The sequence below is a fragment of the Cibotium barometz genome, chromosome 18 (assembly GCF_041138505.1).
Source record: "Cibotium barometz isolate CiBa-2024 chromosome 18, ASM4113850v1, whole genome shotgun sequence".
Lineage (NCBI taxonomy): Eukaryota > Viridiplantae > Streptophyta > Polypodiopsida > Cyatheales > Cibotiaceae > Cibotium > Cibotium barometz.
The window spans coordinates 36,646,614-36,652,496 of NC_141063.1; the positions used below are offsets into that span (position 1 = coordinate 36,646,614).

At 40.2% G+C, this 5,883-nt stretch overlaps 1 pseudogene; it reads right to left on the bottom strand.

Annotated features, from left to right (window-relative positions):
• Nucleotides 1-364: 364 nt before the first annotated feature.
• Nucleotides 365-5,309, bottom strand: LOC147629267 (uncharacterized; annotated as a pseudogene).
• Nucleotides 5,310-5,883: the final 574 nt, after the last annotated feature.

The window sequence follows — 5,883 nt, forward strand, 5'->3', positions numbered from 1 at the left end:
CAGCATGTGGTTGCAAATTTTATGTTCAAGACACTATCTCGGTTTCTTGGTGGTATCATAATACCAAGAACATATGATAAGATTATTTTAATTGAAAAAAAAGTGCCATGGATATTTTTGGTTACAAGCCTGGCCATAGAGCATGGAGAAGATCCTATTTTCATACATATACTGTTGATGCATTGTCTCTAGGTGTGGAGGATCCAATTGAATTAGAAGAGTATGGAAAGCATTGTCTCTAGGTGTGGAGGATCCAATTGAATTAGAAGAGTATGGAAAGCACTTTTTGCTTAGATACAAGCAAACACCACAACAATTCAGCTAGAATTTATTGAAAGATAAATCAATTGACAAGAGATGTAAATTACATTCTATTAATCCAGCGAGGATGATTTACATATATCTTGTTTTCTCTCCATTTGCTCTGAGCTTGGATAGCCGTAGAATTTGTAAAGGCTTTTAATCTTTTGTGTTTTTGCTTTTTTAAGTGTCTATGTTTGAAGCATTTTTTAAGTCTTTAAGGTTTCTTTTCGATGTAGTTGTTGTAGTATTCTACAATAGAACCATTGGAATACTTCATGCATGCTGTTTGCTTTCTTCCTTCCTCCACCATGCTATGTATGCCTAAAATATGTGTTATGAGCCATGTAATGTGATTTCTCCATGCCTTGAGTGTTCCAAATACTTGGGTTTCCATATTTTTGTATGAAGAATGGCAAATGATTATAGATAATATGCTGCAAAACAAAACATGAAAGTGAGTCAACTTGTGCTTCAATAAATCTTTGTCTATAAATAACATAAATCATATGTAGTCTGTTGTTACAATGGATTCAGTCCAAGCATCTTTTATAGCTCTTCTAAATATTTGCAAATTGTATTCAAAGCTCTTTTTGTCTTTCTCAGTCCATATATCTTTCTCACACATTCTGAAAAGAACATCAACTGACTGCCAAACTTCTGCCTTGGCATTTCTAGACTTACTTTCATGATCTTTGACTATGTTATGGAGCTTTTTCCATTGATCATAATTAGTTCTACTTATGTAATTTGAGTTATATAGCTTTCCTATCTTGGTCTTCTTCTTTTTCTCCAAGTGAAGAGGTTTTGAGAGAAATCTTCTAGCTTTTACACCACCAATTAATGGTTTCATTGGTACATCCTTTTCATTTGTTGACTTCTTGATATCCTTTAAAATATGAGCATTCCCACCATGTAGGCCAATATCTGATAACACCTTCTCCAATGATGAAATTTCCTCTTTTCTGTTTGCAGCTTGCTTTATCTTCTAAGAAAATCCAATGTAAAGAAACACTAGTTTCTCTATGATTCAGCATAGGGCATGAAGTGTACAAATATTCACATTTACTAGAGGAATAGGAAATACAGGTTGAAAGTTCTCATTAATCAAGTTTCAGTTAGGTGGCCTTCTCCACCACTTACCATCTAGATGATTTGCAGGGTCCATGGAGTAAAGACAAGAGGACTTCGCATTAACTCCCTTATTGCAATTATGTTGAGATATCGAGCTCGTCTAGTGAGGCGGTGGACACTGATGACCCGCCTGGGGGATAGGCCCCACACTTACACCACTGGCATGGTTGGTGAGATCATGGGAGATATGCGGCCAGTGGGATGACAGGCTGTGTGACAGCCATTCTAGAGACTGGCATAGTTATAGTGCCAGCTCATTTAGTCGGGTTCACACTATAGAGAACCCGTGTATGTATTTGGTTGAGTACCTTTCATATTGTGTGTACTCTTATTCTTATATATGGTGTGTTGAGTGTTGAGTGAAGAAGAAGAAGATTTTCAGCCTCTCACCTTGTGTGTTCTCTATTAGGGTTTTGTGAGTGTGTGTGTGTGCTTGCAAGAGCTCAAGCTCTCTTCCCCCCTGCATCTTTCATGGTATCAGAGCCTGGTTCGTGCTAAGGGCTGAGCTGCAAGCAAGAGAACCACAGGAAGCGGTACGAGGGTAAAAGCTTCAACTACTCTTCCCTATTTGTGTTGGTGACTACACCCTTGTCGGGAGCTCTACGGGAGGCACCGGCAACACGATCTCTGATTGAGGAGCTTTCTTCGCGGGAGTAAAGCTATAGGGCAACTATACCGTCCTATCGGACAATATATCCTGGGCCGAAAATGCGTTTCGGGCGCGTCTGGACCTCTGTTTTTCAGAAAGCAGGCGATTTCGAGCACTGCGGGTAAGTCATCGATTCTCTGCAGAACTCTGTTTTAAGAACTGCAGGAAGACAGATTGACTGTGCAGACACTGTGGGTGCTGCAAAGAGGTCTACAGTTGCCATTGGGTGTATGTATGCACATTGAAGTCACTGGTTGTCTGACAAGTCATGGAGAGTGGTTTAAGAAGATGAAAAACCTTGAAAGACCAGGTTTTGTTGGAAACAGGGGATGACACTGCTCATCCTATTGCCCATGTTGGAGATGTGCCATTGTCTATGCAGGATGGCAAAGTGAAGTACCTTGCAGATGTACTTTACGTTCCGAACATAACAAAGAATCTGGTTTCAGTTGGCCAGATGATTGAGCAGGGTTTGCAGAGGGTTTACAGGTTTGGTTTAACCCTGATGGTTGTTATGTTGAAGACTTTAAAGACAAGTGCAGGTTGGTTGCAAGAGGCAACAAAGTGGGCAGAATATTTACATTGAATGTAGACATGCCTGAAATGAGTGCTGCTATGTTTGCAAATGGTTCAAGGATTGTTGCAGACACAGACATTTGGCATAAAAGAATTGGACATGTGAATGTGCAGAGAATGAAGTCTATGCGGACTAAAGGAATTGTGACAGGGCTGCCAAAGTTTAAAGTGGAAGGTATGCAGAGAATATGTGAAGCATGCCAATTTGGAAAGCAAACAAAGCATGTATTTCCACGTAACAGATATGTGAGCAGAAATGCACTAGATGTTGTGCATTCAGATGTATGGGGTCCTACAAAGACCATGTCTATGGGAGGTTGCAGATATTATGTGACATTTATTGATGACCACACAAGGAAAGTGTGGGTATATTTCATGAAGGAGAAGAGTGAGGTGTTCACTCACTTTCAGAATTTCAGAGTTTTGGTTGAAAAGCAAACAGGGAAATATGTAAAGTGCCTAAGGTCAGATGCAGGGGGAGAGTACTTCTCCAATGAGTTCTCTGAATTTTTGAAGCAGAATGGTATTCGGAGACAGTTTACATGCAGATACACTCCGCAGCAAAATGGAGTTGCTGAGCGGAAAAACAGGCACATTGCTGAGATTGCGCGAGCATTGATGGAAGAGAAGAATATGCCACATAGCTATTGGGTTGAGGCTGTTTCTATAGCAGTATACATCATGAATAGGACTCCAACTGCAGCCATACATGATGTAACTCTAGAGGAGAGGTTTACTGGGCAGAAAACCAGATTTGTCTCATCTGAAAGTCTTTGGATGCATTGCATATGTGCATGTGCCAGATGAGCTGAGAACTAAGCTGGATCCGAAAGCTGAAAAATGTTTATTGGAGCAAAAGGGATACAGGTGTTATAACCCTGCTACACGTGAGTTGAGGGTAAGCAGGGATGTTGTCTTTGATGAGATGAGCAGCTGGTATGCTACTGAAAAAGAAGCTGTTGGGGCTGATGTGAGTGGAAGTGTGGTTGCACAGAATGCAGGTCAACAATCACAGTCTTTGAGTGGACCAGGAGAGTCCTCATCTAGTGGGTCTGTTGATAGACCATGGAGTGGCAGGCTACGTAATAATACCAGTCCTGCAAATGTGATTAGTACATCACATAAAGGAAAAGAGAACTGTTTTGCTTTGGCTTTGCTTTGCAACAGATGCAAGAGCAGACAGGCCCAGGGCCTTGGTAGAGTAAAACGAAGATGCCCAGGGCCTTGGTAGAGCAAAACGAAGATGATCGGCTTCGTCGATTCGATGTGAGTACATAAACTACAATGTAAATGATGTATTAACGTTTTCACGCGGCGCATGTGCTGGATCTGTAAGATTCCTCCCTCCGACTTTTGAGGTGTGCAAGTGTAAGAACCTCCCCTTCTGATCTTATAATTATTCCCCTCTTTGAAATAAAAGAAAGATCCTGTTTTACCTTGTTTTGGCCTAGAGAGAGAAAATGTCTAGAGAGAGGTAATTCAAAATTGAGATATTTTTGGATATAAAAATTCTCCTAGTGTCTAAAATGGTTTTCCCTGAAACAGATATTCAAAAAGAAATTTCCAATGTGCAATTGGAATAAATTAAAATCAGGTAAAAAGGACCTTAGCCTAAGGGTCTAGATTTTCTGAAATTTTTGAAATAAGGTTCCTATGGACCAATTAGATTAATCCAAATGTAGGGAGGAGATAAATTGAAGAATAAAAGAAAATCCCCCCAACAAAAATGAGTAAATACTCACATAAGATGAAGAGTTGACTAAGGACAAGGTTATTAGTTAAAAAAGAAGAGGATTTTAGAAGAAATGATGCATTTTTAACACCTCATTGTGGGAGTGGAGTGAAACCTTGTGAGCCTCTTCACCGGAATTAAACTCTTGTTTACGAATGGCTATGGCATATAACTATAAGTGCCAATTGTAAGTCAATTCATATACACTTTCAAGCTTATGCTATACAACTCACACACACTTGTATTCACATTTCAATTCCTAGTAATCAAGTGATGTGTGAGGGTACCTCAGCATTTGGAGGAGAGGCCGAGGGGAGTATGTCTTGAATTTGCCTTACCGCCCGTGAGTGCCTTGGAAAAGCGGTAAGGTGGAGGATTAGGTACCGGTGGTGAAGACATGGCCCCAACTTGTGCCTAGTTTTGACCTAAGTACGAGGGTGGAAAGAGCTTGGCCGGGACGAAAAGCTTCAACGCTCTACATCGACTTCCAAGTGCTATAAAGGATGCATTTTCTTGGGCAAGGATTTGACAAGCATGATGGGATATAGTGTTGCAATTGGTTTTCAATCGAGTTTATTGAGATTTGGTTGCAAAAACAAAGGAGATGCTACCAAAATCCATGCATAAGTGCAACCTAAAACCCTAATTTAGTCCACAATCGACGGAGCTGATTTGATGGGTTATACATAGCTTGAAAGCTTGTACTAAGGGCTACAATTCAAGCTATCAAGCACTCAATTTCGACAACGATTGCTTGTCTAATTTAGAAGATTCTACAAAAATGTTAAAGTGGGGCCCAATCAAAAATGGTACTTCATATTGGCAAAGTAAGGATCGGGTTAGGTTCCCATTACCCTAAGCTTCCCATCTAACCTTAAACCTCACCAATCGGACACCTGAGCTATCTGCTACATCCATTTTTCCACTGGATACTCTGTTTCTGTAAAAATTAGGATTTCTAAAACTGAACCAATTTTGACATCATAGCTAGATAGTATGCTCTTCCCTCATTCTGGCAAGCTAAAGACTTCAAGAATCGGACTCTGTTTGCTTGTTCAAAGTGGCAAATTACTCACCATTTGACTTTTCAAAGAAGCCAAAACAGATAGTACTTGTGCACTGACCTTGGTCAAAGTGATTATACACAGGGGTTCTACACGTTATTGCCTCTCTATAGAGCTAAAGAGTTTGTAAATCAGAGTTTTGTAACATATCCAACTTGAATTTGGTCGTTTTCCAATGGCATCCAAGTCAAAGACCAAGGCTACTGTCAAGGAAGTGGTTGAGCATGAGGGTGGTGTTGTGGAAGCTAGACAAGATGCAAGACAAGATGTTCAGAAGCATGTGCAAATTAATGTTGACTTGCATCAAGGGTCACACATACCACAAGGTTCCATTAAGATTCAAGGGATTGTGTAATTGATGGAGAAGATGTATCTTGATCAACAAAACACTATGAGAAAATCGCTAAAGCTTATGGAGAGCTTAGGCC